This window comes from Oncorhynchus mykiss, chromosome 16 (assembly GCF_057628025.1).
Source record: "Oncorhynchus mykiss isolate SJ-2025 chromosome 16, ASM5762802v1, whole genome shotgun sequence".
NCBI classification, from domain to species: Eukaryota; Metazoa; Chordata; class Actinopteri; order Salmoniformes; family Salmonidae; genus Oncorhynchus; species Oncorhynchus mykiss.
Window position 1 is genome coordinate 46,553,419 of NC_143037.1, and position 14,398 is coordinate 46,567,816.

At 41.9% G+C, this 14,398-nt stretch overlaps 1 long non-coding RNA gene across 1 annotated transcript; it reads left to right on the forward strand.

The window, feature by feature from the left end:
• Positions 1 to 2,268: 2,268 nt before the first annotated feature.
• On the forward strand, positions 2,269 to 7,649 carry LOC110492078 (uncharacterized). Its single transcript, XR_005036526.2, has 5 exons — positions 2,269 to 2,652; positions 3,013 to 3,086; positions 3,263 to 3,366; positions 3,456 to 3,558; positions 7,446 to 7,649. It is a non-coding gene; the product is annotated as an uncharacterized LOC110492078 (long non-coding RNA).
• The last annotated feature ends 6,749 nt before the right edge of the window (positions 7,650 to 14,398 follow it).

The window sequence follows — 14,398 nt, forward strand, 5'->3', positions numbered from 1 at the left end:
CCCTTGCACATTATTTGCCCAATATTCTTGAAAAAAATCTTCAAGCTCTGTCAAGTTGATTCTTTACAACCATTTTCAAGTCTTGCCATAGATTTTCAAGCATGTTTAAGTCGAAATGATAACTAGGCCACTGCATGATGCAGCCACCACCATGCTTGATAATATGAAGAGTGGTACTCAGGGGATGTGTTGTGTTGGATTTGCCCCAAACATAACTCTGTATTCAGGACAAAAAGTAAATTTGTTTGATACTTTTTTTGCAGTATTACTTAAGTGCCTTGCTGCAAACAGAATGGATGTTTCGGAATTTTTAAAATTCTGTATAGGCTTCCCTCTTTTCACTCATTTAGGTTAGTATTGTTGAGTAACTACAATGTTTTTGATCCATCCTCAGTTCTCATATCACAACCACTGTGACTGTTTTAAAATCACCACATGGTGAAATCCGTGAGCAGTTTACTTCCTCTCTGACTACTGAGTTGGGAAGGACACCTGTATCTTTGTAGTGACTGGATGTGTCGATACACCACCCAAAGTGTGATTAATAACTTCATGCTCAAAGGGATATTCCGCAACTGCTTTTTTTCAATTTTTTATTTTGTATTTTTTTCACATATCTACCAATCGGTGCCCTTTTTTGTGAGGCATTAAAAAACCTCCCTGGTCATGGTTGAATCTGTGTTTCTTGTATTTCAGTGCTTTCATTACATTATATGCATATGGTGTGCTTGAGTGTCATCAGGAGGATGTTGATTTTCCTTAAAACGAGGCTCTGATCTCTATTTGAGACTGATTGCAAATAGTTTGCCCGACAACCTGTCACTTGCAGAACTTGAACGATGGAAGGCCACTGAGTACAGGCAGATTTTGCTCTACACTGGTGCCATAGTATTGAAGGATGTTGTTTCCAAAAGGGTCTATCACCACTTTGTCCCTCAGTGTAGTAGCCATGTCAATTTTGATAGATTGAGATGATCAGATGAGGCATTACCTTGATGATGCCAAACAGATGCTGATGCACTTTGTTGAGCGAGAGTTTCTATGGTGATACATTCTACAATGTACATGGTCTCACTCACTTGGCACATGTTGCATTTCACAACTGCTCACTCAATTACCTTGATTGCTTAGAGTTTGAGAACCATTTGCGGTGGCTTAAACATGCCACCAAAAGCCCACATTATCCATTGGTACAAATGACAAGGCGACTGTCTGAATCCAACCAAGTAAAACATACTGCCAAGAACATCCAAGCATACAACAATAATAACATGCAAGATGGTTGCTTCCTCCTCCAGGACATTTGTCAAAGAAATAAGAGACTATGGAAACCTTGTCCGCGATGTCATTCACCATACTCAAACGGACAACTTCTTCATTCTTCCATGCGCTTCCAAAGACTTCAACACCGCAAGGATGGCAAATATCCGCAAATGCTAAATAAACATTATTTATCCCGAGGACCTAATCAGCAAGGCTGTGTCTGCCCTATCATAGGCAATTCATAATGATCCCTCTGTTGCACAGTTTTGCCAAGTAAGATCACATCTATTGGAGTAGTTTGGTTTGCGATTATGGCTTATATTATGTTGCATATTTGCCCAGGTTCAAATCTCAGAGGCTGTGGGCCAGAGCAGTGTGGATGGAAGAGGAAGTAGGTGTTACTCCAGAGCACTGGATCAAAGACCAAACTGTGTGATGTCTCCTAAATAAATATGAAAACAATAAAGGATTTGTCCACACCCTCTCTGAAATGGAAGTCATTCAAGCTTCTGCCGCTACAACTGACATCAGGTAAATAGCAGATACTTATTGCATTCAAGTATCAGGTAAAAACTGCTTTTTGTTATAGATGACTTTAGTTGTTCGAAAGCTCACCCCACCATTCAGAATCAAAACAGCAATGTGACAACGTCGAAGTCACCAAAGTAAGTGAAGTGGAGGAGGTCGCCAAGAGAAACCGAAAAAAAACTACCTTCAAAGAATTTATAGCTGGTACTGTATGTTTAAACACACATTGACAGTTTGTGTATATTCAATTTACTTGACATGATTTCTATTCTTTAAATTGTTATTTATAATCACACGAGGAATGTAATCTCCCACCTCCAGCCACTACTGCCTCCAGGTTATGTAAGTATGGTAGCTTGCATTACTGATTACTAATTGACCCTTTGTCCCTAAACCCTAGCCACTGAATAACTATCTTGCCTTTTGATAGACTGGGAGGACCTTGTACCATATTACTTTAACTGATCCTTTCAAATCTACAAGCATGTGGCTAGTGGGAAGATAGCCCAGACGGAATCACTCCATGTTTCACCATACATAGTGTAGTGAAACAAACGTGAAGCTGATCTGAAATCTACCTGGATTTCCAGGCTAGGGGTTAGGGGCTTGGGAGGGTAGATTTTGGTTTAAAGTTTGGTCACTTTTAGGTTGACTTTAAGTTATTGAAGTGGAAGAAGACTTAAACACATGACAAATGTGAAAAAGAACGCTCAATGTTGTTTTACACGTTTATTATTTTACATGTTTATTTTCAGGCAACCCAAGCTCCAACCACAATATGCCTGAAGCACCAGGAAACCTGTGCCACCGCTACCAAGAAGCAAAAGGTTAAAATGCAGCAAAAGCCATCAACTAATGACGGTGAGGACAACCATTCACACCATAAGCCAACTCCCTTATTCTTGATCATTGCATTTGAGAAAGGTTTTCTAGTTGTAAAAACAATTGGCATGATGTTGTCCAATCTTTTGTTGCGGATAATCATCTTGGTCTCTCACATGGCTTAATCCTGGAGCATGAGGGCTCGAGGTATCCTTCTGTTCTGCCTTCTTAGTTGAGGTATCCCCCTCACCAAATCACTGCAAAGGATCAGACCCTTTTCCTGTATGAAGTATGAAACTCTCCATTTAGAATTTTGGTTTACAGTTTGGTTTAGGTTGCCTTACAAATGTGTGTAGAGAAATGCTGGATTTTTTACACTTTAATGTGTTGGATTTTAAGGCCTATCCAAGCCCCCACTAAAATCTGCTCCGGCTCACCAGAAAACCTGTGCCAGTGCCACTAAGAAGCAAAAGGTGAAAACTCCCTGCAAGCCACCAGGTATTGGTGGTGAGTGGAAATGGCAAACTAAAATGCTACGAAAGCCACCAAGTAGTTATAGTGAGGAGGACCCTTCACAACGAAAGCCAACACAATTGGTATTCTAGTTGTACCAAGAATTGCCATGATGTTGTCCAATTTTTTACTGCAGAGAATCTTGAGCCTTCATTCTCCAGGGATCGGTCATGTGGGAGAGATGAGAGATGCCCCTCACCAAAGCGCTACAAAGGCTCAGACCCTTTTCCTATGCCGGAAGTAACTATGACATTTCCTTTTTAAACAATTTTTAATATTTAAATTAGGCTGTTCGATTCGGAAGTGAACAAATGTAAAACTACTTTCAGAATTTTGAAAAAAGGAGTCCTATATCTCGTTTGTGACATCTGTGACGGGAAGATTATTAAAGATGGAAGCGCAGCTAATGAAGAATGATTTAAAAAATATATGGTAAGAAAGTAATGTTTCATTGGTTTGAGTTGAATGACAAACAGTGCATTCGGAAAGTATTCAGACCCTTTGACTTTTTTCTCATCAATCTACTCACAATACTCCATAATTAAAAAGCAAAAACAGGCTTTTAACAATTTTAGCAAATTTATGAAGAAACGGAAATGTCATATTTACATAATAATTTTGACCCTTTACTCTGTACTTTGTTGAAGCACCTTTTGCAGCAATTACAACCTTGTGTCTTCTTGGGTATGACACTACAAGCTTGGCACACCTGTATTTGGGGAGTTTCTCCCATTATTTTCTGCAGATGCTCTCAAGCTCTGTCAGGTTGGATGGGGAGCACTGCTGCACAGCCATTTTCAGGTCTATCCAGAAATGTTTGATCGATCGGGTTCAAATTCGGGCTCTGGGTGGGCCATTCAAGGACATTGAGACTTGTCCCGAAGCCATGACAATGCAGGAGTGGCTATGTGCTTAGGGTTGTTGTCTTGTTGGAAGGTGAACCTTCACCCCAGTCTGAGGTCCTGAGCACTCTGGAGCAGGTTTTCATCAAGGATCTCTCTTTACTTTGCTCTGTTCATCTTTGCCTCGATCCTGACTAGTCTCCCAGTCCCTGCTGCTGAAAAACATCCCCACAGCATGATGCTTCCACCACCATGATTCACCGTAGGGATGGTGCCAGGTTTCCTCCAGACATGACACTTGGCTTTCAGTCCAAAGAGTTCAATCTTGGATTCATCAGACCAGAGAATCTTGTTTCTCATGGTCTGAGAGTCTTTAGGTGCCTTTCGGCAAACTCCTTTTACTGAGGAGTGGCTTCCGTCTAGACTTTCTACCATAAAGGCCTGATTGGTGGAGTGCTGCAGAGAGGGTTGTCCTTCTGGAAGGTTCTCCCATCTCCACAGAGGAACTCTGGAGCTCTGTCAGAGTAAACATCGGGTTCTTGGTCATCTTCCTGGCAAAGGTCCTTCTCCCCCAATTGCTCAGTTTGGCCGGGCGACCAGCTCTAGGGAGAGTCTTGGTGGTTCCAAACTTCTTCCGTTTAAGAATTATGGAGGCCACTGTGTTCTTAGGGACCTTCAATGCTGCAGAAATGTTTTGGTTCCCTTTCCAACATCTGTGCCTCGACACAATCCTGTCTCGGAGCTCTACGGACAATTCCTTCAAGCTTATGGCTTGGTTTTTGCTCTGACATGCACTGTAAACTGTGGGAGCTTATATCAAATCAAATCACATTTTATTTGTCACATACACATGGTTAGCAGATGTTAATGCGAGTGTAGCGAAATGCTTGTGCTTCTAGTTCCGACAATGCAGTAATAACCAACAAGTAATCTAACTAACAATTCCAAAACTACTGTCTTATACACAGTGTAAGGGGATAAAGAATATGTACATAAGGATATATGAATGAGTGATGGTACAGAGCAGCATAGGCAGGATACAGTAGATGGTATCGAGTACAGTATATACATGAGGTGAGTATGTAAACAAAGTGGCATAGTTAAAGTGGCTAGTGATACATGTATTACATAAGGATGCAGTCGATGATATAGTACAGTATATACGTATGCTAATGAGATGAATAATGTAGGGTAAGTAACATTATATAAGGTAGCATTGTTTTAAAGTGGCTAGTGATATATTTACAAAATTTCCCATCAATTCCCATTATTAAAGTGGCTGGGGTTGAGTCAGTGTCAGTGTGTTGGCAGCAGCCACTCAATGTTAGTGGTGGCTGTTTAACAGTCTGATGGCCTTGAGATAGAAGCTGTTTTTCAGTCTCTCGGTCCCAGCTTTGATGCACCTGTACTGACCTCGCCTTCTGGATGATAGCGGGGTGAACAGGCAGTGGCTCGGGTGGTTGATGTCCTTGATGATCTTTATGGCCTTCCTGTAACATCGGGTGGTGTAGGTGTCCTGGAGGGCAGGTAGTTTGCCCCCGGTGATGCGTTGTGCAGACCTCACTACCCTCTGGAGAGCCTTACGGTTGTGGGCGGAGCAGTTGCCGTACCAGGCGGTGATACAGCCCGCCAGGATGCTCTCGATTGTGCATCTGTAGAAGTTTGTGAGTGCTTTTGGTGACAAACCGAATTTCTTCAGCCTCCTGATGTTGAAGAGGTGCTGCTGCGCCTTCTTCACGATGCTGTCTGTGTGAGTGGACCAATTCAGTTTGTCTGTGATGTGTATGCCGAGGAACTTAAAACTTGCTACCCTCTCCACTACTGTTCCATCAATGTGGATAGGGGGGTGTTCCCTCTGCTGTTTCCTGAAGTCCACAATCATCTCCTTAGTTTTGTTGACGTTGAGTGTGAGGTTATTTTCCTGACACCACACTCCGAGGGCCCTCGCCTCCTCCCTGTAGGCCGTCTCGTCGTTGTTGGTAATCAAGCCTACCACTGTTGTGTCGTCCGCAAACTTGATGATTGAGTTGGAGGCGTGCGTGGCCACGCAGTCGTGGGTGAACAGGGAGTACAGGAGAGGGCTCAGAACGCACCCTTGTGGGGCCCCAGTGTTGAGGATCAGCGGGGTGGAGATGTTGTTGCCTACCCTCACCACCTGGGGGCGGCCCGTCAGGAAGTCCAGTACCCAGTTGCACAGGGCGGGGTCGAGACCCAGGGTCTCGAGTTTGATGACGAGCTTGGAGGGTACTATGGTGTTGAATGCCGAGCTGTAGTCGATGAACCGCATTCTCACATAGGTATTCCTCTTGTCCAGATGGGTTAGGGCAGTGTGCAGTGTGGTTGAGATTGCATCGTCTGTGGACCTATTTGGGCGGTAAGCAAATTGGAGTGGGTCTAGGGTGTCGGGTAGGGTGGAGGTGATATGGTCCTTGACTAGTCTCTCAAAGCACTTCATGATGACGGAAGTGAGTGCTGGTAGTCGGTAGTCGTTTAGCTCAGTTACCTTAGCTTTCTTGGGAACAGGAACAATGGTGGCCCTCTTGAAGCATGTGGGAATAGCAGACTGGTATAGGGATTGATTGAATATGTCCGTAAACACACCGGCCAGCTGGTCTGCGCATGCTCTGAGGGCGCGGCTGGAGATGCCGTCTGGGCCTGCAGCCTTGCGAGGGTTAACACGTTTAAATGTCTTACTCACCTCGGCTGCAGTGAAGGAGAGTCCGCATGTTTTCGTTGCAGGCCGTGTCAGTGGCACTGTATTGTCCAGGTATATAGACAGGTGTGTGCCTTTCCAAATCATGTCCAATCAATTGACTTTACCACAAGTGGACTCCAATCAAGTTGTAGAAACAAGGATGATACTGAATACTTATGTAAGTGTCTGAATACTTAATAAGGTATTTCCATTTTTTTTAAATACATTTGCAGAAGTGTATAACCTGTTTTCGCTTTGTTTTTATAGGCTATTGTGATGAGGAAAATTGCATACATTTTAGAATAAGGCTGTAATGTAACAAAATGTGGTAACCGGCCGCGACCGGGAGGTCCGTGGGGCGATGCACAGTTGGCCTAGCTTTGTCCGGGTTAGGGAGGGGTTGGCCGGTAGGGATATCCTTGTCTCATCGCGCACCAGCGACTCCTGTGGCGGGCCGGGCGCAGTGCGCGCTAACCAAGGTTGCCAGGTTGGATGCGCGCTGTGTTAAGAAGCAGTGCGGCTTGGTTGGGTTGTGTATCGGAGGACGCATGACTTTCAACCTTCGTCTCTCCCGAGCCTGTACGGGAGTTGTAGCGATGAGACAAGATAGTAGCTACTAAACAATTGGATACCACGAAATTGGGGAGGAAAACGGGGTAAAAAAATAAAATGTGGAAAAAGTCAAGGGGTCTAAATACTTTCCGAATGCACTGTATATTGCTGCATAGTACTGGATGGAAAAATCCTGCACACATATAATGCATCCTTTTGTAAAATTACAGATCTCTCAAAGCTGGGGGGGGAGACATCCCAGACTGGGTGAAGAGAGCAATGCACCAGTAAACTATTACCATATGTTTCACTTTTAAGTGAGGTCATGGTGTGTTGCTTGTAAAGTACATATTTTGTGTTCTATATAGAACCCTGACAAACGGCCTCATGTCAACGTTCAATATGAATGGAAATAAAGGGAGGGCCTTCGACGACTCCAACTTTTACATCGTCATTATAGGTACAGTGGAGTCCACGTCATGACATTTTGGATAACTTTACACCACATGTTAGTCTTGGCTAATCAAAGGCTAGTGGCAGAAATACTACAGGTGACTTCAGCCTGCCTGAAATATGTACCTTACCATAAGGGGGGTAAGTGGTAGTGCTAATGAGTAAGGGGTTGAAAGAGTTCTTAAGTTAAAAGCATCAAAGTTCAGACTATGTCTGTTTTTGGTTTATTGTATATATATATATATATATATATATAATTTCCATTTCCAGAAGCCTGTGCCAGAAATTATTTGTTGAGCTTTTTTATTTGAAAAAAAGTAGCTTGTACATCTATTTTGGGGTGGAATAAATTATTTAAACCGTTCTTGACTTTGACAAGGAATAAATAGCATAACAGTTTTTACATGGATAAAAGGTTTACACAATGCTGTTCCAAGTTACTGCTCTCATTGTGTTACACGGAATGACAATAGCCAACAGTAGTATAGACCCTATGTCTGGAAGATTTTTGTTGCACCATGAGTAGAATGGTAGTATACACATCAGGGTTCTTTTCAAGAGAGTATAACATCAGAAAGATCCTGGTTGATGCAGTTTGTTGTCCGATTCTTAGCTCGAGCTCTTATCTTTGTAATGTAAAGAAGCCTCAATTAGCTTCAATTAGCTTGCCCCGCTAGACAGAAATATGTAGCATATAGTGGGGGGGGACTCCGATAAGAGTAATTTGATTGCTATAGACATTGACAACTGCCCTGTGGTGAATCGTAAGTGTCTCGTTTCAGCTTGTTTGATCTTGTTCTTGATGCCATGTCTTGTTTTGACGTCACATCTATGCTAATATGGCTAAGATTTTCTAACTAGCTAGCTAACCAACCAACAACTGTAACAATGTATTGGAGAAACAAGTGCCCATTTTGAAACTTTTTTTCAATAAACGTCGGAGACCAAATATAGTTGACATGTTATTAACAGTCTAAGCCAACCCAGTCTGTTTTGCTCCATAGTTGCTAAACAACCAATCCATCTATAGGAGCGTTCTGCACCCCGGCTTGGGGCACATGTGAGAGCTGATAACAAGTGGACAAGGGTGAGGGTGCCAGAAAAAGCCAGCTGGGCTAAGGGTTGGAGCTGAAGCTGTGTCCAAGTGTGCATCCTGATATAGCTCCCTGTGAAGTGTAATACTTTAGAGAAGGGTCAGTATATGGCTCTGGTAAATGTTTTTGCACTTTATAGGGAGTAGGATCATTATTTAAGACTCATACAAAGGCTCCAGCTTCCTGTAAACAAACCCGAACTGCAGCTCATTCAGCAAAGTGGATGCTGGCCTTTTCATAGCAGTAGCCGACTCCACCCTCTCGGTCACAGTCAAGTTAATGATAAAGCAGGAATGGAGTTGCCAAATTTTCCTCAACTGACATTTTGTTCCAGTGCTGTAGTCTAATGAACATGGGACACAAATACTTCATTACACAGCGTGATGACTGTTTTTACCATGCCCCGGGGACAAAGCTGATTCTCTATGATGCCCCTCAGAATGAAAAGGGGGTAGAATTTTGGACTATTCTATTCTTATTACTGTTCTCTTTATTAATGCTGAAACAATCGAAACCACATGGGCAAGACCGTCTGCTATTTTATCAAATGAATAAATGATGGTCTCCTGAGAGTATGACGGGTGTTTGAGCAATGTTAGACTGCATACACGAACACATGCTGGTCCTTCAGAAAGTTTTCACACCCCTTGACTTTTTCCACATTTTGTTGTTACAGCCTGATTTTAAAATTGATCAAATTGAGATGTTGTGTCACTGATCTACACAAAATGTCAAAGTGGAATTCTGTTTTCAGAAATGTTTACAAATGAATAAAAAATGAAAAGCTGAAATGTCTTCGGTAAGTATTCAACCCTTTTTGAGGAGTAAAAACTGTGCTTAACAAGACGCATAAGTTGCAGGAACTCACTCTGTGTGCAATAATAGTGTTTAACATGAATTTTTAATGACTACCCCATCTCTGTACCCAACACATACAAGTATCTGTAAGGTCCCTCTGTCGAGCTGTGAATTTCAAGCACAGTTTGAACCACGTCCGAACAGTTTGGGTTACAGTTTTGCTCTAGGATGCCCACAAGACTCTTCTAAAGGTAAGCCCCCTGTACCAGTTAAGAAAATGTATCTGTTATTCAATGTGTTATTCAATGTGTGTTATTCAATGTGCTAATAGCAGTAAGACCAAATTCAATGTCCCCCCCAAATGTGTATATATTTTTGTTATACTTAATGGGTCCTAAAATTCCAAATCAAATTGCTAAATGGTCCTTAGTATGACCATCTTAAAACAATTCCATATGTTACCTTAGTAGAACTAAGCATAGTATAAATCCTAGAGGAAAACTTGGTTCAGTCTGCTTTCCAACAGACACTGGGAGACAAATTCACGTTTCATCAGGACAATTACCTAAAACACAAGGCCAAATATACACTGGAGTTTTTTAACAAGGCAACAGTGAATGTTCCTGAGTGGCCTAGTTATAGCTTTGACTTAAATTGGCTTAAAAATATATGGCATGACTTGAAAATGCCTGTCTAGCAATGATCAACAACCAACTTGACAGAGCTTGAAGACTTTTTTGAAGAATAATGGGCAGATATTGTATAAACCAGGTGTGCAAAGCTCTTAGAGACTTACCAAGAAAGACTCACAGATGTAATTGCTGCCAAATGCATTTATAATATGGTATTAACTCAGGGTATTGAATACTTATCTAATCAATAAAAGTACATATTTTTAAGAATTTGTCTTCCACTTTGCCATTACAGAGAATTGTGTAGATTGTTGACAAAAATGAACAACTAAATCAATTTTAATCCCACTTTTTGTAACACAACAAAATGTGGAAAAAGTCAAGGGGTGTGAATACTTTCTGAAAGCAACATACAGTGCCTTGCGAAAGTATTCGGCCCCCTTGAACTTTGCGACCTTTTGCCACATTTCAGGCTTCAAACATAAAGATATAAAACTGTATTTTTTTGTGAAGAATCAACAACAAGTGGGACACAATCATGAAGTGGAACGACATTTATTGGATATTTCAAACTTTTTAAACAAATCAAAAACTGAAAAATTGGGCGTGCAAAATTATTCAGCCCCCTTAAGTTAATACTTTGTAGCGCCACCTTTTGCTGCGATTACAGCTGTAAGTCGCTTGGGGTATGTCTCTATCAGTTTTGCACATCGAGAGACTGACATTTTTTCCCATTCCTCCTTGCAAAACAGCTCGAGCTCAGTGAGGTTGGATGGAGAGCATTTGTGAACAGCACTTTTCAGTTCTTTCCACAGATTCTCGATTGGATTCAGGTCTGGACTTTGACTTGGCCATTCTAACACCTGGATATGTTTATTTTTGAACCATTCCATTGTAGATTTTGCTTTATGTTTTGGATCATTGTCTTGTTGGAAGACAAATCTCCGTCCCAGTCTCAGGTCTTTTGCAGACTCCATCAGGTTCTTCCAGAATGGTCGTGTATTTGGCTCCATCCATCTTCCCATCAATTTTAACCATCTTCCCTGTCCCTGCTGAAGAAAAGTAGGCCCAAACCATGATGCTGCCACCACCATGTTTGACAGTGGGGATGGTGTGTTCAGCTGTGTTGCTTTTACGCCAAACATAACGTTTTGCATTGTTGCCAAAAAGTTCAATTTTGGTTTCATCTGACCAGAGCACCTTCTTCCACATGTTTGGTGTGTCTCCCAGGTGGCTTGTGGCAAACTTTAAACAACACTTTTTATGGATATCTTTAAGAAATGGCTTTCTTCTTGCCACTCTTCCATAAAGGCCAGATTTGTGCAATATACGACTGATTGTTGTCCTATGGACAGAGTCTCCCACCTCAGCTGTAGATCTCTGCAGTTCATCCAGAGTGATCATGGGCCTCTTGGCTGCATCTCTGATCAGTCTTCTCCTTGTATGAGCTGAAAGTTTAGAGGGACGGCCAGGTCTTGGTAGATTTGCAGTGGTCTGATACTCCTTCCATTTCAATATTATCGCTTGCACAGTGCTCCTTGGGATGTTTAAAGCTTGGGAAATCTTTTTGTATCCAAATCCGGCTTTAAACTTCTTCACAACAGTATCTCGGACCTGCCTGGTGTGTTCCTTGTTCTTCATGATGCTCTCTGCGCTTTTAACGGACCTCTGAGACTATCACAGTGCAGGTGCATTAATACGGAGACTTGATTACACACAGGTGGATTGTATTTATCATCATTAGTCATTTAGGTCAACATTGGATCATTCAGAGATCCTCACTGAACTTCTGGAGAGAGTTTGCTGCACTGAAAGTAAAGGGGCTGAATAATTTTGCACGCCCAATTATTCAGTTTTTGATTTGTTAAAATTTTTTGAAATATCCAATAAATGTCGTTCCACTTCATGATTGTGTCCCACTTGTTGTTGATTCTTCACAAAAAAATACAGTTTTATATCTTTATGTTTGAAGCCTGAAATGTGGCAAAAGGTCGCAAAGTTCAAGGGGGCCGAATACTTTCGCAAGGCACTGTAGATACATTTGTACCGGTTTCCTCCAGCATCTTCACAATGTCCTTTGCTGCTGTTCTGGGATTGATTTTCACTTTTCGCACCAAAGTACGTCCATCTCTAGGAGACAGAACACGTCTCCTTCCTGAGCAGTATGACGGCTGCGTGGTCCCATGGTGTTTATACTTGCATACTATTGTTCGTACAGATGAACGTGGTACCTTCAGGCATTTGGAAATTGCTCCCAAGAATGAACCAGACTTGTGAAGGTCTACAACATTTTTCTCTGAGGTCTTGGCTGATTTCTTTTGATTTTCCCATGACGTCAAACAAAGAGGGACTGAGTTTGAAGGTAGGCCTTGAAATACATCCACAGGTACACCTCCAATTGACACAAATTATGTCAATTAGCCTATCAGAAGCTTCTAAAGCCATGACATCATTTTCTGGAATTTTCCAAGTTGTTTAAAGGCACAGTCAACTTAGTGTATGTCAACTTCTGACCCACTGGAATTGTGATACAGTGAAATAATCTCTCTAAACAATTGTTGTAAAAATGACTTGTGTCATGCACAAAGTAGATGTCCTAACCAATTTGCCAAAATGATAGTTTGTTAACAAGGAATATGTGGAGTGGTTGAAAAACAAGTTATAATGACTCCAACCTGGCATGTAAACGTCCGACTTCAACCGTAGCTGCAGCTGCTCATTCCTCCTGTTTATTATGATATTGAAGAACGTTCAGCAGTTTGCCCTCACATGCAAAATAATTATAATAAGATCCATTCTATGAGTCTCAGATTGAGCGGAGTACAATTCCAGAAACAAAAAGGACTGCTATAGATTCAAATGGAAATCTAAGACGGGCTTAGGAGTCGATCTTCCCTCCGACGTTTCCTTATTTCCTTCACCGACTCTCCAATAGTGTGATAACCCTGATGGCAGATATGTCCATACTGAACACGGGTATCCATCTCGGGAAACGCCAAGCAGTGATTGATCATGGATGACTCCAGCTACGCTGTACGGATCTGTGGATGCATCCCAAATGGCACCCGATTACCTATAAAGTGAACTACTTCTGACCAGAGCTCTATGCTCTATGGGCCCATAAAGAGAATAGGATGCAGTTTGGGATGCAGCCTGTGTTAATCCCCTGAGGCGAGAAAGAAGCTGCCTCAAATCACATCAGTGATTTATGGAGCCCCATACAGTATGTTCTGATAAATCTGCTCAATCAAGCTCCCTTGAGACTGAGAGACAAGGGAAGGCATGATCCTAAGATACACACTCCTAAAGGGTCAGACCTCAGTAGGGCTTGGTTACTTACATATTCAACTCTCTAGTTTGAGGTAAAAAAAAATATATATATATACAGTTGAAGTCGGAAGTTTACATACACCTTAGACAAATATATTCAAACTCATTTTTTCACAATTCCTGACATTTAATCATAGTAAAAATTCCCTATCTTAGGTCAGTTAGGATCACCACTTCCTTTGAAGAATGTGAAATGTCAAAATAATAGTAGAGTGATTTATTTCAGCTTTTCTTTATTTCATCGCATTCCCAGTGGGTCAGAAGTTTACATAGACTCAATTAGTACTTGGTAGCATGGCCTTTAAGTTGTTTAACTTGGGTCAAACGTTTTGGGTAGCCTTCCACAAGCTTACCACAATAAGTTGGGTGAATTTTGGTCCATTCCTCCTGACAGAGCTGGTGTAACTGAGTCAGGTTTGTATGCCTCCTTGCTTGCACACACTTTTTCAGTTCTGCCCACAAATTTTCTATAGGGTTGAGGTCAGGGCTTTGTGGTGGCCACTCCAATACATTGACTTTGTTATCCTTAAGCTGTTTTGCCACAACTTTGGAAGTATGCTTGGGGCCATTGTCCATTTGGAAGACCCATTTGCGACCAAGCTTTAACTTCCTGACTGATGTCTTGAGATGTTACTTCAATATATCCACATAATTTTCCTACCTCATGATACCATCTATTTTGTGAAGTGCACCAGTCCCTCCTGCAGCAAAGCACCCCCACAACATGATTCTGCCACCCCCGTGCTTCAAGGTTGAGATGGTGTTCTTCAGCTTGCAAGCCTCTCCCTTTTTCCTCCAAACATAATGGTCATTATGGCCAAACAGTTCTATTTTTGTTTCATCAAACCAGTGGACATTTCTCCAAAAAGTACCATC